This window comes from Apis mellifera, linkage group LG8, assembly GCF_003254395.2.
Source record: "Apis mellifera strain DH4 linkage group LG8, Amel_HAv3.1, whole genome shotgun sequence".
In the NCBI taxonomy this organism is placed as follows: Eukaryota; Metazoa; Arthropoda; class Insecta; order Hymenoptera; family Apidae; genus Apis; species Apis mellifera.
The window spans coordinates 68,366-88,487 of record NC_037645.1 but is presented as its reverse complement, the minus strand read 5'-3'; the positions used below and the strand labels follow the sequence as shown (position 1 = coordinate 88,487).

The 20,122-nt window shown below is 32.2% G+C and overlaps 1 protein-coding gene and 1 long non-coding RNA gene across 4 annotated transcripts in view; one reads left to right on the top strand and one right to left on the bottom strand.

Moving 5' to 3' along the window:
- The window catches only part of LOC413616 (tyrosine-protein kinase transmembrane receptor Ror), a 276,097-nt gene that overhangs the window by 200,699 nt on the left and 55,276 nt on the right, over positions 1-20,122 (top strand). The window lies entirely within an intron of this gene.
- On the bottom strand, positions 2,717-19,819 carry LOC102654234. Its single transcript, XR_407440.3, has 3 exons — positions 19,473-19,819; positions 11,280-11,519; positions 2,717-3,269 (listed from the first exon to the last, which is right to left on the bottom strand). It is a non-coding gene; the product is annotated as an uncharacterized LOC102654234 (long non-coding RNA).

Genomic DNA, 20,122 nt, shown 5'->3' with positions numbered 1-20,122 from the left:
TTAAAGCAATTAATTTTGATTTTTTCAAATGATTTTCAATCAATAAATAAATATAAGGATTTTTTAAATAATGTTTATATTATAATGTTTTTTTTAAATAATGTTTATGAATTTATGAAGATGAAAATTTTTGTCATTTTTGGAATATTGGAGAAATGTAAAAATTAAGCTTGCTAAAATTCTCGAATTTTTGTATCCTTTTTAATTAAAAAAGAGATAAATGATAAAACGTATTCCAAATAATTATAGTAAAAATAATGAAAAAAAGAGAATATAATATATCTCTCTTTTCAATAACTTCAGATCGAAATCTAACAAAAAACAACCCTTTTCGAAACGATATTCATAATCAAAACGAAAACAATTTCAAATAATAATTCTTAAACAATTTTTTTCTTTCCTTTTACATTCTCATGCACCCTTTCACTTTCTTTTCAGATCCTCTTCAACTCCTTGTTCCTCGCTCTTCCTTCATTTTCTTCCTTTCTTACTCTGTCCTTCCTTCATCGCGTATCATCATCCATCCTCGTCTATTCTTCCCTTGTTTCTACAGTCTCTTCCACGTCGCTACCACGGCTTCGTTATTTTATAATTGGCACTATCCGCCCTCTTTCATGAATTATTCCGCAGGCCGATAAAGTCGCGGAATATCGACGAGTTTCCCTCTATGGCTCTTCTGTCTCTCCCTCTGTTCCTCTACCTCCCTTTCACCCCTCTTTCCTCCCTCCACGTCGAAGAGTTACAAGCTTTTTTTCTGCTTCTCCTCGGTGTCTTTCGCGAACGAGAATCGAGCTTTTCATCCCTCGTAATTGTACCTCGATCGATCATCATACCTGGAAGTGGTTGAGAACGCAGAGACTATCTTATAAAAGTGGATACGAAATTGCAGATATTATTCGTTGACGAGTATTTGCATAAAATACGTGATATTGTTGTAATGTCGAGAATGAATGAATGATCTCGTAACAATTGGTGTTTGAAGCATGTGTAATAAAGTCACTTAAATTTCAAAGGAATTGTTATTATTATGTCTAGATTATAATGATTACTTTGCTCGGTTATCTTAAATTGAAAATGATATTTGGATTCGCTTGTTTATTTTAAGAATTCTTGGATTATTTCCATGTGCTACAACAAGTTTCCAATGTTTAGTTCAAAGTCTCTAGGAGTTACTATTATTTGTTTTATCTGTCGGATAATGGATTGTCAATGTGTTGTTGTATAGGATGAATCAGAATATAGAAGAATTAATAGAATCAGTGTATCCAAACAGAAAAGAAAAGTGAAACTATGTTTATAATATAGTTACAATGTTTATTAATTATATAAACATATAATTATTATATAAATATGTTTTTTTGTTATTTCATATTAAGTTATTTTAATATTAGATAGAATTTAAAATTGTAGAATAAAAGATATTAAAATACATTATTATAATTATCAATTTGTCAATAGATAATACAATATAATATTAATAGATAAAATCTTGTTGATGAGAAATTTTTAACATAGAACTAATATGTACAGAAATATCTTAGTAACTGGCGAGTAAGAGGGTTGAAAGAGTTAGATAAATCGATAGATTTCTACTTTTATAAATTTCTTACGAGCAATTACACGACCCTACACATTTAATAATAAAATCACACGCAAGAATCTATTTTAAACGGTAATTAACATCAGATTTTCATCAGTTAAATAAATGATAATAAAAAAAAAAATCACAACAATAGCACTTTACAATCTTTAATAATTAATCATATTATTCTTATAAAATAAGAAAGAAAAAATAGTTTCTGCCTTAAAATTCGTAATACAAATTCATGTTAAATAGATGATCGAGCCATGGATCCGCGCACAACACGATGTCTCTCAATGTCTATATCCGATGTGAAACCTTACTAAATCGTACGAGTGATATGAGAAGGGTGGTAAAAGTCATTACTGTCTGACACGCGCTTTAAAACTCCCCTTTTCAGACATTTCTTCTTTTTGTTCTTAAGACTAAGCTTTCGAACACGTGTGAACGTTCTTCCTCCTCCTTCTTTTTCTTTTTCTTTCTCTTCTTTCACCTCTTTTTCCTTTGTTGGTTTTTTTTATCGTTCACTTTCTCTCATCAGTTTCTCTCTCTCTCTCTCTCTCTCTCTCTTGCGCGCATGCACATACGACTCTTTTCCTCCTCTCTCTCCCTTTTATTCTCTTGAAACGTCGAGACGACCACCCTCCGCAATTCCGCCTGTAGCAACGTAACGCCGCTTTCTGAAATAAAACGTTTCGCGGCTGCACCTCGCCGATAAGGCCGTCTACCACACCACGGCCAGAATTTTAATTGTGAATCGTGACTGGTTAATGGGGTTCGAGTGTATCGTCCTTGGAAAGAAGATTCTTCCGCGATGCTTGAAATCTTGGCTTTAATCCCTGTAGTACAATTTAAACGGTATAGTTTGGAAGTTGGCTGTTTGAATTTATGGAAAAAGAGATTTCTTTTTCTTAGGGTTGATTAAGTTGTCGGTTCAGAAATCTTGAGATAGTTTAGTTAATTTACAAATTTTTTTATTTTTTTTATATACATATTACTGTTATATTCTATCATATACACGTGATAATTTTATTTTAAATCTCGTGAAACAGACGATTGTGAAATATTGAATTACTAATAATATATTGAATCATAAGAACTATATCACTTTATAAGAATTTTTTAATTAGCATATATTATCTATCTTTATTTTATTTTATCTAATAAATTACTTTATTAGTTCGATCATGTTCCCACGAAATAACAATACTTGAAACTTCATTCTTAGCAATTTGATAAAAATAATTAATAAAACCTAATCCATATTTCTTACAATAATACACTTTTTTATAATAAAATTTTCATAATAAAAATCATCCCTTTCGCTTTCCTCTTCGAGCATAAATACTCAAATTCTCTGTCTTTCCTCGAATCCAATATTCCTTCAAAAAAAAATCCCTCACACGAATCTTCTCTCTCTCATCTCCTCCACTTCCTCCCTCCTATCGGCAACCCTATATGCCCTCGCGCACTGCGGCGAGCTACCCCCTCCGGTCACCGTGCAAATCCAAGCGCGGGACAAAACGTCCCTTTGATGTGAAACAACCGAATGCTCCACCCTCATCATTCTTGCGCTATCCACGAATTCATCCATCCATCCCCTCGCCATCCCTTTCTGCTTGGAACAGAAAACGAGTCGGTTTCCGCCGATTATCGCGGTTTCTTCTCCAGGTTTTCGTCTTTTCTCCTGCGGAAAAAAAAAAGAAGTTTCGATCGATTTCTCTCTCTCTCCACCCTTGCCTAGCCGCTCATACAGGTGGAAAGGGAAGGGAGGGAGAGAAGTGGCGAGAAATTGGCTGAGCAATGTCGGGTTAATGACCGGATGCCGCGCTCGGCTTTGCGCGACGTTTATTGAAATTTCGTCGAGGGCCGGGACACGAGTGTTTTTTCTTTTTCCTTTTTTTCTCGGGGATAGCCAAAGGTTTTCTCGTAGCCAAAATCAAAGAGAAATACAGAAATATTCGTATACTAATTTCATATATTTATTATTTTTATGAAGGATTGATTTATATAAGATTTATATAAGATAGAGATATTCAGAGATGTATATGTATAAACAATACAAGTATTTGTTTTTCAACATGTGTTTTTCAACATATTGAATTATAAAAAATTAAGTTAAAGTTAGAAACTTAATTATTTGAAATACTTTTTTATTTAAAAATTTGCAAATTTTTTAATTTATAAATATATCAAAGTCACATTATTTCAACCATGCGAAAGTAATTGTACAATTCTTGTTTTTTTCCCTTTCCTTTCCCCCAATTCCAAGCACCCGATCAAAGTAAAATTAAACGCACGTTCACGCAAGAATCCACCCCTCCTCAAGATACTTCCCTTTGTCAATTTCACGTTTACCCGAAAGACAGAGAAAGAGAGAGGGTGGTTACACGAAACCAGAATGTCGGCATGTTCTTTCGCCTTGATCGTTGAACGGATGGTCGAAGCCTAAGGGTTGGATAAGTGAGCCATTAATTAGGCCGAGTTAATTTGCGATCGACACCAAGAACCTCACTCTTCTTCCTCTCTCTCTCTCCTTCCCTCGCTCCTCTCCCTGGCTTTGCCAATTTGGCTGGAATTACTTACGGTCTCGCGAGCCTTTCCTGCCGCGAAACAATTATGTCATTGTCAAGGTGGGTTAGAACGAGATCGAAATGGGAAAGAGAAGGATGACGTCAACGAGTGCGAAGCGAAAGAAGTATGAGAAGAAGATAGAAGGAGAACGATGGTGACATTGTCGGAATAATCAGATCGTCAAATGTCAAATTGAATTGCATTTGTTATAGTATTATGTGAATTCGTAGATTAATTCGTAGAAGATGATTCTATTTTAAGGGAAGGTTTTTTTCGAAATTTAGCAACGCTATTCTACATGTATGATTGCTATATGTATATACAATATTTGTATATTTTTGGAAATCGCGCGGATATATTTCGTTTTGGAATTCGAATTCGTTATTTCACCTACTTTGGAATTTGAAGAAATTCGAGTATTTTGGTTTTTCGTCGTGTTGATTTCGCAAAATAAAATGATGGTAATAAATTGAAGTATGTTTAATAAAAATGTATCTTGTATTTTGATAAAATAAAAATTTGTTGATAAAAATATTTTTTGATAAGTTTGATTTTTCAATTGTTATATTATATTTGTTTGAAAACTGAAAAAGATTAAATAAGAGATAACTCTATTAATTGGAACAAATTAGTAAGAATATCGATTCGATGAAATGACTGATACAATCGAGGGGAGCTTAATGAATTTAAATATTATCAGGATTCTCGATTCAATTTACGGATATTTAGATTATAATAGATTATAATAATTTATACGGTATTTATATGGTATTAATACAGTAATTTTTTGACAAAATAAATTGAATAATAAATTAACCGTTTGCAAATCTCGTATCATTTAGAGTATTAGTGATTTGAGAAAAAGGATTGTGTAATAAATATTATTATTATAAAGAACAATTAAATAATACATTGTTGCAATATTATAATTTAATTAGAAGAAACGAAAAAATTTATCGTGTAGAAGAAAGGAGAAGAGAAAAGTGCACTCGTATTGTATTTTTTATCTGTTAAAGAAATAAATGAAACATGCATTTAGAGGTAAGAAAACTATGAAAAAAATTGAAAAAAAGAGAGTAATTAAGGAGGGTACAAAGGAAACATAAATGAAAGACAAAGAGGAAACGGTATAAAATTATGAAAATGAAAGGAAACTTTTTAAAAGGAAAGAAATAACGAATATCAGCAACGTGTAATTATAAAGAACGAACAAAATAAGATAATATTTTGAAGAATTTCTAAAAAATCGTAATTCTAAAAAAAAGCATAATGATAAAACAAATATAAATGAATAAAAGATAAATTGAGGACTTATATAAACTGAAGTAGGATTAAATAGGAAAATATTGTTAAAAGGATAAGGAAAATAAAGAGGAAACGTTGAGAAATTGTGTAAGAAAGAACATTAAACCACCAGCGGAGATTGCAAGGAAATAAAAAAGAGATTGATAAAGCGGAAAAAAAATGATTCGTGGTATCAGGAAGTTGAAACTAAAGAACTATAGAGAAAGCGGGTCGAGAAAAGACACATCTAAGGTAGAAAATAAGGGGAAAAAGTAAGACAAGGTTACAGATTAAATAGGGTGGAGGATCTGAAGGTTAACTCTGATTTCTGAGGTATAAAAAGGAAGGAATAAAAAGAGGTTCTTTATAGAGAAATAAAAAGTAAAAATACAGAGAAAATACACAGAGAAGGATAACGTAAAACAAAGTGAATAAATAAAAAATAGAAATAACAAAAAATAGAAATAAACGTAAAATAAAAAGATTAAAAAGATCATTAAACATATCAACAAGATTATTATATAAAAAATAAATTAAAAACGCAAAATAAAATAATAATAGTAAAATAAATAATATATAATATATAATGTATAACAATAATAATAATAATAATATATAATAAAAATAACAAATAACGAATAGAATTGAACAAGAAGAAAGAATAGAATAGAAAATAAACCAAATAAAATATTTATAGCTTCTTATTTCACTTTCCACCATAATAATTTTCAAATCATACAAAAACAATCTATCTTCCTTCAAACTCTATCTAATAACAAATCAAAAATTGAAAACACTTTATCCAAAAATAATGACCAATTCACACGTAACATTGAAAACAAAATAAACAAATTTTTACTCGATTCTTCCAAAGTTAACATAGAAAGTTAATATCAGAAGAACGATCAGAGATACAAGGGGATTCAATACCTTCAATACCGATCCTAAATCCGAGAAGAGAATTCGAAACGAGACAGAAGAGAAGAAGGGGCAAGAAACGATCCGTGCACACCACAATTGTGAAGTGGTGAGAATTCGATTGATCGTTCGCAAAGTGACGTCCCATCCCGTCAAAGGCGCGTCACAGGTGCGACGAGAATAGGGATGAAATAGGGTTTACCCGGCGGAAAACACTTTTCGACGCGTATTCAGTGGTGCCTACTAATTAACGGGGAGGGAGGGGAGGGAGGGCGAATCAAGTTTTCGGTTACGAGCTCGTTTGCTAGCTTGTACAGTAGGCGAGCTGTCTTTCGTTTGATTTAATTGAAGTAATTACGAACGAACTCGATATCGGGTCGGAGTTAGGAATTAACGGGCGAGGATTGCAGTTTAATCGATATCCGGCACCATTTCCTGTTTGCGCCATAGAAATCGAGATACGAGCACGTGTGCACCACGCGTTTTGTCTGAGATTGTTTTTTTCTTTTTTTTTTTTTTTTTTTTTTTTTTGCGCACAAAAACACGGTGATTTTGTACAGCAATCGAAGGCTTTATCAAATTTCAATCGTGTATTCCAACAAGTTCGTTGCTTGATTAGACGCATATTTCTTTCACCGCTGATGGTAGAATACTAATCGTGTTGTGAATTGTATGTATTGTATAATTTTTATTATTAAATCAGATAATGCAATGTATACGATTATATATGTAAATTGATAAATCGAATTTGAATTTTCTTCGGGTTTTCTTAGAAATAGAATATTTGTAATAAATAATTTTATATTTATTACAAACGACTTGTAAACAATTGATCTCTCTTAAAAAAAGACTACACAATAGTTAAACGATAGTTTTACATTTTTCATTATATTTTGAATTATATTAATACGTAATTTTAAATACGTTAATATAAACATTATATTACGCACTTTTGTTTTCAAAATCTATTTTTTAAGTATTCTTATTTCTTCGTATTTTCAGAAACGAAATGTTCAACTAACAATGTCCAACCCTGTTACCCACCTGCCACGAACAATTCATCATTTTAATTTAACTTTCAAACACAACGCTTTCTTCAAAGCGCACACCTTACCAACTGAATATAATAGAAACAAAATACAATTGTTGTACACGTACACCGAGAAACGCAGTGTGCACAATATATTTCACACGCAGGCTCGCGAAAAGAAAGGGGGAACAATTTGCGCTCCCTTGGAAAGGAATAAACGCGAGAAACAATTTAAGTTAAGGGGTGCAGCGAGGGGTGAAGGAGGTTACTCTATATCAGCCGGCATTTATTTTCACCACGGCAGGGGTGCACGCCACCAGCAACGCTAGATATTTCTCTTCATCGTGATCGCTTTATTAGCACGGACGCGCGCGAACACTCGCCCATTAATCATTGTTTTTCACTTAAGAATTTAAGATTAATGTCGCGCCGCTGGAAAGAAAACGGTAACCACCCCTCTGCTTTTCGTCGAAAACACAGTTCCTACGGGGTTCGTTTGTATCTATTAGCCTTTGTATGCATTTATATATGTTGTATATACGCCTTCGTGTCGCGTTAATATTTTTTTATTCGTTGCGCGATTATTTTTTCAATTTTCATCTCGGATGCTTGAAAAGTTTGTGTAAATTGAATATATAAGAATTTTAATTTCTATATATAAAAATATGTTTTTTATATGTAAAAATATATTGATTCTTTATGAAGTATATATTTATAATTAGTTTATTAAGAAAATTTTGTTTAAATTATTATGAAATAAAAAAGGATAATTTAACGAATGTATGTATAATGAATCATTTTAAAACAGTTAATTAGAGTATTTATTAAAATTAAATTGTATTGATCGACACGAACTGAATTTCTGTAGTTTTCATATTGATTGACTGCCAAGTGTCAAAAAGCTGATTGCTTTAAGAGATCTTGACTAGACTAAACGCCGGTTAATAAATGACCATTTCAGTCTGAAGTCCGATTGCTTCGAGAGATATTGTCTCGACTAAACACTGACCAATGATTGATTGCTCTTGCCTGAAACTGATCACTTCCACTGATAGAGACTCGACTAAATAGTGATTAATAACCAACTTTGCGCGCGTTTGCTACGCCTTTAGTTTTACTCCAACATGCTTGTAAATATAATTACAATCGATCGGTGAATAACGTGATTGATTAACTCGTTGCCATCTTTTATTTTCATTTTCATTCGCATAATATTTAATCTTCGTTACTTTAAAAATATAAGCAAATTTGTAAGATATTTGGAGAAAACATCGCGTTAACATTAATTTCGCTATAACTATAATTTTTCTTCTAAATCATTCATCTACGCTTCAAACAAAAATTTTCTAAAACTTCCATTTCTTCCTGTTATTACTCATTTCACATTTCATTCCAAAATTCTCTTCCGAATTCATTTCTCATCAAAACCTCCAAAAATTCCATTACTACATCTTTCCTCAATACTTTTTCAATTTCAACAAATAAAAATCCTCAAAGTCAATTCGATCAGTTTTCCGCCACGTTTCTTCACTTATAAACGAAATTCAACGATTTTAAACGATTTAAAAATTCTCCAAAACTATCCTGAGAATCTTCAAAGCCACTCCTCTATCGCCGCACCTTTTTTTTCCCTCCGTATTCCTTCGATCCCTCTTCTCTGTTCCCCGAAAGAGGAGGAGTAGAAGTGAAAGCCGCTGGGGCGAGCGGATTTCCGTGTTCACCGCAGGCGGTCCGCGGCGATCTCCTCACGCAGGTCGCCGCACGCAACACACTCGTACCACAACCCCCGACCACATCGTCTGAATAATGCGTCCAATATGCGCCGCGATAACAAACGCTGCCGTGTTTCACCGGTTGGAAATATGTCGACGGTGGCTCTCGCGACACGTTTCCGCGACAGCCACCTTCGGCCTCGGCTGGATTTTGTCGCGGCTCGGCACGCGAATTCTTCCGCCTGTCACGGACCCTTTAATCCCGATCAAGATAGCAAATTTGTCGTGGTGGTTAAGTTTTGCACGCACGTTTCCAGCCTCTGGACTCCGTTGGGCGGACCGTTTCGACGCGATGGAGATAGGAGAGGGTGAAAAGATGGGGGTTGAGTTTTGGATGGGGAGATTAATTAGACGAAGGGAGCGTGATAAGGTGATAAGGGACGAAGAAGTAAGTTGACTGTTTGTTCTTTTAATGTGCTTTGCGAAAGAGGCAGATTTGGATGGAGTTTATGGTTATTTGTCTTTTTGGGATTGAATTCGTAAAGTAAGGCTTTTAATTTGATTCTAATTTTACTCATTTACTACGAGTTTATTTGTATGATGGGATATGAAATTTTTTTTGTGACTCCTTTTTCTTAAATTTGGAATTTAGTAATGGTAAACGATAAAGATGTATTGAAGTTATATAAATGTATAAAAGTATTATTTTTATATTATATCACATTTAGTTAATTTATTTTTGATATTCTATACTTAACAAAAAAATTAAAAAAAGATTTCTGTAATTTAAAGTATTCATATAAAATATATTCATATTAAACATTTGAATAATAAAAGATTAATTTTAAATAGATAAAAATTTGAGTGCTCACCAAATATCGATCTATCGATAACTCTTCAAGTTTGAAAAGAATCTAGAAACCCGAAGGCAAAAAGCAATTCCTTGTCCAAGATGTCAAAGAAGTATCAAACTTATCCTAAAGCCATCAAAAAACACTTTCTACCCCTAAGAAACTGTCTTATAGCTGCGTAAATTCGTACTCCCAAAAAATCTGATAGAAAAAACTAAAAGATCAATTAGATTATCAATTAGATTATAATACTGAAATATAATATAAATATAAATATAAATATAAATATAAATATAAATATAAATATAAATATAAATATAAATATAAATATAATATAATATAATATAAATTTTAAGATAATATTTTTCTTTCATGAATAGATACTTCAATTTTCATCTGAAATTTCTATATTAAAAATCAATTTTCAAAGAATCTTGCTTTATCAAACTCATAAAACTAGTCTTCTTAATTAAACGTATGAAATTCATGTTCTTTGTCGCATTAACACGCGACGTGTCTCTGAATAATGGCTATTTTCTCCAGAGAAAATGGAGGATCATGTTCGTGGAAAGACAGAAAGATGTGGATCACGTAACGAACGACGCGAAATTAAACATAAAATTGGCGAAACGTGGCCCGCACGTGAAAGGAGTTGCCTTAGAGGAAGTCGGTTAGAAATTGTCTCTTCACTATCCACCAACACATTTTACTGTTAATGTATTAACGTAAATAAGTTAAACGGACAGCAACTATACTTGAATTTCGAACTATTTTTTGCTTATTTCGAATACCTATATCTTTAAAGTGTTTCGTTTTATTTTATTCTTTCTTTCGAGTTAAAGTTGAAAAAGTTATACAAGATTTCGATACATAATTGAAAATAAAAGATTTATTTCCATCACAATTCTTTACAGATCACTTAAAAAATGATCATTTGTAGAGATATCAAACATATTTGCTAAAAATCATCTTTGACGAATAAATTAACATATACCAATCTAATTCGTTAGAATAAATTATATATTTCGATTTGCTGGAAGGAAATGAATAAAATCTAACTCTATTTAGCAATAATATTGCTAATGAAAATCAATAATAACTTTATTATCTTTTCATAGAGGAAAAGGCTTTCTTTTTGGCTTATCAATCGTATATTTTAAATATTCTTCTCATCTTTCTTCTGGAAAAGATTTAATCAAACTTAATCTAAAACTGAAACTAAAAATCAACGAGATACTTATTTGCAAAATTTAATTTCATATTCTGTAAAATAAATAAAAAAAGATTTCTTCTAATACAAAACAGAAGATTTGAATTTCAGAGGATACCTTGTATAATGAGAGAAGATAGAGAAAAGGCAGTGCCTCGCGGAGAAACGAGTCGGTCGAAGTCATTTCATTGAAATGAAAGCCAGCTCGTGGATCACGAATGAAATCTTCGTGTCATTGTTTTCTCTCTTTCACGATTCGTCTCTTTGTCCTGGTTACAAACGTTTCGTTTATTCTCTTCGAACGTAAACTCTGCATACTGGGTGTTGGTATAATCCTGAGATATACTTTTGAAAAATCCTAAAACAAATGAAAAAGTTGATGTAGAGAAATATATCGATTTGAAATTATTTGTTATATGTGTTACTATCAATTGAAGTTTGTATTAGATGAAGCAGATAAATGAAAATAGAACAAGATGACAAAGATAAAGTGAATTCTTCGATTTCTTTTAACTTAATAAACAAATAATACTAAATAATCTTAAATGAATCTTAACCTATTTTTTTATATAATTTTTACATTTGTTTTACTATCACTAAAATTGATCTTTTCTCATGAATATTTTAACACCCTATATGTATATCACGCTTAGTAGGAAGAGAAGCCGAATGATATAGCGTATTGTTATTTCTTGAACGATAAATAAAAAGAATACCGAACAAATATCAAAGAAGATCTCCTTGTTTGAATATTAAATTTTGATGAATTTATATTCCTCGCTTATAAAATTAATTTGTAATTTAATTATTCGTAAAAAATTTAGATCTTTCGTAGAATGTAAATATAAAGAATTCTGTATATGGAATTTTTAAGTTTTAATTAATTTTTAAGAATTTTTAAGAATTTAATTTTAATAAAATATAAAATGTCTTGAAAAAATTTATTATTTTTTTTTGATATTTGTTTATTCGTTTAATATCAAATATAGAAAATAAAATATAAAATATGAATAGAATCGCAATTTCAGAAATAACTTCAATCAATAATTCGCGCAAGAATAATATTTACCAATTAACACCAAAAGGTGAATTGACAGAATTCTGAATATCTACAATTCAATGTAGATACCGCGATATATTGAATCTAACGGCCAGAGGTAAAAATTGAATTCAAATATCTACAATTCAAATTTACAATTGCCGATACGACGACATATTGGACCTATCTCACGTATACAATATTTACAATTCAAATCTACAAATATACCTATACACAAATATCGAAAGCACGTGACCAAACGATGTCCACTGCATTTAATTTAACTTAAACATCATTATATCGAATTCAAACTATCTTATTTTTTAGTGTTCCAACCAATAATACCAAAAAAAAATCCTAAAAAAATTTATAATCAATTTACAAATCAAATTTAGAAACTTTTATATCGTAATATATTATAATATGTATAGATAATATGTATAGAATTTGAAGTATTTAAATTATAAAAAATTTTTAGATATAAATCAGTTTAAAAAAATCAAATCTAAATTATCTCAATCAATAAATCCAATTAAAAGAATTTAAGAAATTTATATAATAAATACATAATCATGCCTGTCCAAAATTCTTAAGACAATCATTGTTCTACAATATTCGATCTTCGATATAAAAACATTTTTCCATAATTATCGATAATTTAGAAAACAACGATGCATATACGATATAAATCAAAGAATTGGAATTAATTTTAATGGAAGAAGAAAGTGGGCAAAACTCGTCAACGATATATCTTGTCATATATATTTATTATAAAGTCTAAAAAGTACATCGTTCCAAAGGACACAGCACGTCTAAAAGCATGTTACACTAAAGGATGATAACACGGCCGGCGAATATCCGAAAGTTTAAATGGCGGAAAGTTTAAGCAAAGAACTGGGGTCCAACAATGCCTCCCATCAGAGCATGCATTTGTCCATGGAACGCCATCAGAATTTTCCATTTCTCGCGCGTTGCACGTGTGCAGCGTGCAGTCTCGCGCGTGCATACCGAGGCTTTGACACGCGCATAAATCCAGCAGGGCGTCTCGCGTGGCATTGTAGGCCTTGTCAGAGATGCTTCCTCCCGTGCCTTCTTTAGAAATCCCATTTCTCTCCGTCACGCGTCCTTCTTCTTTCTGCATCTCCCTCTGAAGAAGGAGGAGGAGGGGGTTGTTTATAGGGAAACGAGGTTACAAAGGGAATCTTTGTCGTGGAACGGAAAGCCTTAATGACTTTGCTTACTGACTTAATTTTATGAATTAAGGAAAGAATTTGCAGTGGAATTTTTTTTTTTTTTTCTTTTCATTTCATTCGAACGATGAGCCAATTATTTATAGATCTTAACTTTTAAAAATAAAAATTTAGATAAAAGGAATTGGAATGGCAAATATCGGATATAATATAATAAATATCTCAATTTTTCAAAAATGGAATTTTCATATTCTCGATTCTTCGTTTGAAGTAAATAAATAATAATACAAAATAAATGAAAATATTTCCTCTATTCTGTTAATTCAAAAATCTTCCTTCATAAATACCATTCTCGATTCCATTCATCAATTAAATATTAAAAATTAAAATAATCCACCGTACGATCGAACTATTGGCTCCCTAAAAAATTAAGAATACGAATCGAGGGGAAAAAAAAATGTTCTTCAAAGCAACATTCCCGCCTGTCTCGAAATCGCTCGTATTTTGACACCGGTGACAGGCGTTCTTATTCTTATGGTAATACGGCGCACTCTCTCGGATCTCCGCCATTCTTACCATCCCTCTCTTTATTGTCCTCGTTCAAGAACAGGGAACGCGGCAGCTTTTGAAAAATCTTTTCGTAAATCTACGCTTGGCCTGGCCTGTTCCCATTGTGACGCGATAATGCGCCTTGAGACGTTTTTACTTGCGTGGGATCTTGCACACGAAACATCAAGGGGGAAGTCCCTTTCTCGGGAAAATAAGGAATTTTTTAAGACGCATTGGCCGACTAATTTTTGCGAATATTCTATTTTCAAGAAAGAGATATATTTCCAATATACGTGTAATTTTTAATAATCGTTTAAATATTTGCACATTAACTCTATTTGGTGATATTTATATTTTAGAAAAAATTATGCGATGAATTTTGTTAATTTGAAGAAACGAAATTTTCTCTGATAAAAGATTCTTTAATAAGAATTTCTGAAATTTTCCAAAAATTAATTTCGCTTTCGAAATTTGTACTATTTTAATCGTGAATTATCACAAAGCATACACGCGAAAGAATAATATTAATCTAATAATCGAAAATTTATTAAGCTACACACATGTATACTCTCCTCGAATCGGTCGCATCAACTTTTCCCACCACAACGAAACCGAAACACCAACAAACCGTTAATCCCGAACAAAACTCCATCACGTACCTCTAAAGTGCCATAAATTAATCCTCGACAACGTACACGATCTCGAGAGATGGCACACCTTTTACACACACCATAATCGATTCCCACGATGATGCTCCCCGGCTGCAGATAATTCACGTCACCGCTAGGACAAATATATTTCACCCCTGGCTAGGCTACTTAACCGTTAAACGACTCTAACGAACCGTCGAACCATCGAGTCACAATAGGATAAACCCTAAACAGAACGATATTTCACACGTGGCACAAAGCGTTTTACCTTTTTATTTTGACGGTTGTTCCATGAAAGGTACCATTCCTCAATATATATATATATATATATATATATTTCTTATTGTATATTGTATATTTTAGATTCCAAAGTTGAATGTTCGTTCGTGTCTGCAAACAATTGCGATAGATTGGAAACTAAAATTGAACGAAAAGATTCATGTTTATTTTTTTATACATCGTTGAGTTGAAAAATTAGATTTACGATAGAAAAATGGATTAAAAATTGTAATATTTAAAAATGATACTAGATTTATAAGAATTATTAGTTTTATTATTAAAGAAATATTTATATTTGATATTATTAATTTTAAGGATAATTTTATTTATTTGATCCAGTATATAATTGTTTATTGTCTATTTCTATTTTCTTTGTTTTAAGCATAGTTTAATAACATGTATTTTATGATATAGTTTCTAAATATTAATTGAATATTTTAATAAAAGTTCTCAATTATTAACAAATATTTTTATCTTCTATATAAATTCATATAAATCTGTAATTATAATGCGATATAATAAATATAAAAAATAAAAAGGAAGAACCACAATTTATTCACAGTTTTTTTACCGTTCACTGTGATATTGTATTACAAATTTGAAAATTCTAGAACGATAAACCGAAAAATTTTCCATAAATTGGCCATTAATTTATAAAATTATTAATCGAGATTTTTTTTTATAAAGTAATAAATTTTTTAAATCAATCAAAAGTTACTATTTGTTTAAAAAAAAGGAAGGGAATATCAAAGACAATATCGCGCGCGAGAAAATTGTATTATCCCTCGATGAAACATGGAATAGATTAAAAGCAAAGGGAATCCCGGAAGCAAAAGGAAATTTCTCGCTTTGTTTGTTCAAACTTCATAAACAACGGTTTACTCGTAATTTCACGCACAAGCGTGGTGCCGCTTGTAAAACCGTACTTATTAATTATTCATCGAGCACATCGGTCCGATGTGCGGTATATCTCAGCCGCGAAAACACTGAGAAAAATAACGAGCATCATGAATATTACGATGGAACTATACATCACTATAATGGATTGCTCCCGTTGAATATTCAGCATTACAGACGGCAATCCGAATGACTCAATAGGGCCCACTTAAGCCATCCTGTAATCGTTTGCACGAACAAGAATTTAAATAATTCCCTGTATTATTCCTTCACAATACAATCTCTCGTTTGTACGTGATGAAAAGAAAAAAAAGTTGCTTGAAAAATCATCTTTTTACTACATGTTAACTTTTGTCTTTTTGTCCTTTGGGACATCCTGTATACTTTTTTATAAACACTTGAAATATACGAGCTTGTATTATAATTTATACAATGTACAATTCTATGTACGCAAAATATGGATATAAATTTTCGAACTTTAATGAGATAAATTATTCTTAATATTAATATTAGCATCGAGTGCGCATCCAATAAGAAAAATTGATACAACATACGTTCTCATTTCGTCGAATCGTCACGTCATCCACTACACCCGCAAGAGTAATCACTCGGAAAAATTCAATATTCCGCCCCCTTATAAAAAAAAAAAAATTCCATCCTGTTAAAACATCAACGACAACGAAATTCAATTTGAAAAATTCATCCCAAACACAACACGTATCCAACGTATGCAACAAAAAGGCAACAATTTCCACCAATTACACCGTCCACCGAGCACCCTCATCTCACGTGGAACAAACCCTTCAAAGAAGCTGTAATAACTGCAATAACTCGAGCCGTCAGCGGAAAACGCAAGCAGAAATTGCGACATCCGGGCACGGTGGAAACCGCGAAGAAATTTCATTCGTCCCGGCAGCATGGCCGCGTGAACCACTTTTAGCAACGTCGACGCGAAATTATTTGGCCAACGCGATACACGCGTACACACACACAGTGTGCATGGTAGATACCAGACACGGGAGAAAAAGCGTCACATTTTGCAGAGTTGGCAGACGAACTCTGACTTTTCCTAATGGAAACACCGGAGGGAGGATGGAGAAGCTTTAAAAGTGGCGTTACAAGCGCTTTAAATCCGCGCGGCATTTATTATTCCGTCCCCAGCGTTATTTTTCTACGCTTTTTTCCATCCTGCCGTGTCTCTTTTTCCGCGGATTTTCGGATCTCGCCTCGATCATTCGACAACCAGTCCGATGGCTATCATCCGGCTAAACGAAGATTACGCTCCCCGCTGGGGATCTCTACGACTTTCCCTCATCCCAAATCCGTATAGCTGCCCCCGTTTCTACAAATTTCATTCGCTGATGAATTTTGAAACATAATATTTTTGAAGCGGAATCCCTTGCGCGAAATTCTTATTCTTCGATATATTCCCCGATTTCGGGGAATATAGATTTTTAAATATTAGAATGAGAGATTTTTAAATATTAGAGAAATGAAATTTTTCGAGAGACCAAGCATCGGATAATTTCGGATAAAAGTATTTGAGAAGTAATTTGAGATTTTACAGAAGAAACAAAAATTTTGTATATGCTGTTTTTTCGTATCGTATAGTATTTTGAAACGAGAATATACTTTTGTAAAATTAAAAATTTGATTCGACGATTCATTTCTAATATATATAAATCAATATACTGAATAACTCTTCTTCTAGTATTCAATCAATTCCTTTCTAATGCTAATATCAATCCACAAATTTCTATATTAAATCTATTATTAATTTCTAAAAACAAGAAGTGAACACAAAAGAAGATCAAAACAAAATCCAAAATCCCAAGATACACAAAGAAAGATAGTCGAGCTCTTTCAACAAGAAACAGAAGAATAATTCGAAAAGTCATCATCAAAGCCGTCCACCAAACACAAAAATCGCGTGCCCCTATTTGCGAATTTCAACGAAACACAACCACTTGTTCCTTGGCCACCATCCAAATCCAAGGATCAACGAGAAAGAGAGAGAGAGAAAGAGAAAGAGCAAATCCAATGTTCGACCCGAAAGTTGATGGATTTTTCGCAGGCTGGGCCGGTTTGCAGTTGGCGTCGTCAGCTTCAAACGCTCGCTACTTGCCAATTACACCCTGAAGAGAACTACGTTCTCCGCAGGGGTGGCCCGGATTCGCGCGACGAAGGAAGCCGCAACAGTGGACCCCGGGTTGAAAGTTTAGCCTTGTCTGCAACAACCGTTCTCAGAACCTCTCCAGGGGGTGTTTTCCTCGGTCCACTCTCTGTCAGAAACAGTTACGGGTTTATTCGACGTTGCGATGCGCGCTTAGCGATGTTTGAGTTTTGTTAGCCGTCGAAGAGTTAGAGGGATTGTATCAGTGTGGTGGTGAATCGTGGGATTTGAATAGCCGCTTAAAATTTTTATCGATGGATGCAATCTTATTTAATTCGAATTAACGTTCATATTGAATGGGAAAATGGAATGAATTGAATGATATTGTAAATTTGAGATTAGTTTTTAGTTTAGAGATTGGATGTTTATTATATGGGATATTAATATATCGATGAGATTTGAAAATATAAGATTTATTTATAAGTAATCGAAATTTGCGTTAAATGAAGAAAGATTCTGTATATGTCATTGATTAATTAGCAATTTTTTGGCAAAATTATTTAATTATTTATTCAGGGGATAAACTTTTGGATGCAATGAAAATATATATTAAATATATTAATTTTAAATTAGATCAACTTAATGTTATCAAAATATTAATTAATTATTTATATATATATAATTTTTTAAACATATTTTTCAATTTATCCCCATTTGAACATTGCAATAAAATTTTAAAAATTTTCCTTTACTACCCCCATGCCTAACGGCTAAAATACAAATAAAATTTTTTCCATCAACGTGGAATACGAATCGAGAATAAAATATGGAAAATGTATACAGAAATTTCGTTGATTCTGAATTAAACTGTGCAACATGATCGATGAGGATCGAAAGCAGACGAGTTGAAAATAAATTCACCCCTGGGAGAAGAGGAGTGATCAGGCGTCGCAGCAAAGCGGAAAGTATTAACGCGACAATAACAGGGCGCAACGGCGGCGAAAAACCGAGTCGGAGCGTTTTAAATAATCTCAAATCGGCCAACGTGAAAAACCCGGGCGGAAATGCGTTTTTACGCTCCCAAAACGAATTGTTCACGCATCAGTCCGCCAACTTGAAAAACGCGCGCTTCAAATGTTATACGGGGTGTCCGATAATTCATTACCAACCATTATTTTATTTTACTAATTCTCAATTTTTTTAGGATTGTAGAATCTTATAGATATTCTTAATTATCCTTGCGAATAGAAATTTTGATTGATGATATTTTAAAAATTATTGACTATTATGATCTATATTTATTTCTTGAATTCGACTGTGAAATAACAAATGATTAAGTGATTAAATTTTCATATATCAATATATTCTTCTATCTTTATAATTACTTTGAATAAATCATATTATACGCCAATTATTAAGAATAATAATTCAATATAATTATAAATACAAATGATTAAAACGATATTAAAATAACATAGTTCATATTAACATATGAACTAAGCTAATTTCTAATTAATTTTATCTTTTCGTTTAATTATTTTACTTTTCATCGTCACAGTTTATCTCTATTCTATTTGATTTCAGTTATACCCACCCTGTATACATAAAGGCTCGTTATCGATGTCACCAGACTTCTGGCCATCGAATCCGTGGCATTTTCCAGCGATTTAAATGCCGGCCACGTACGCCTGAAATGAACAAAATTCGACAGATAAAAAGAGAGAGAGAAAGAGAGGGAATGGGAAAAATGTAACCAACTTCCACCGATGAATAAATAAAAACGTCCTGATGTAACTGAATTTTCGTCAACTCTTTGAAGTGCTGGGTACATATGATTGGGCTCTATAAATGTTTGTTGAGTTTGTTTCGGTTGTAAATATAGAATTAAAAAGATGGGTTTACGTGTATATCACTGTACGAAACACTCTCTTTAATAGCTCATTACTTTCCTTTCATCGTTAATTCTAAAATAACGATGAGAAAAAAAAAAACTTTTTTATTTTATAAAATTAGCAATATTTTTAAGGATGTAATTTTTTTATATTCGAATATTCTTCACAAAATACATCTATTATACTCAATATAAGAATCTTTTTTTCGATAAATCATTTTTTTAATCAATGTATTCCTCACCACATTTTGTTACATTTAAAAAATATATTCAAAAAATTGAAACCAACTTATTCGATTCGCCTTTCTTCAACGATCCATATCGAAAAAAATTTAATTTCACTCTCTTTCAAA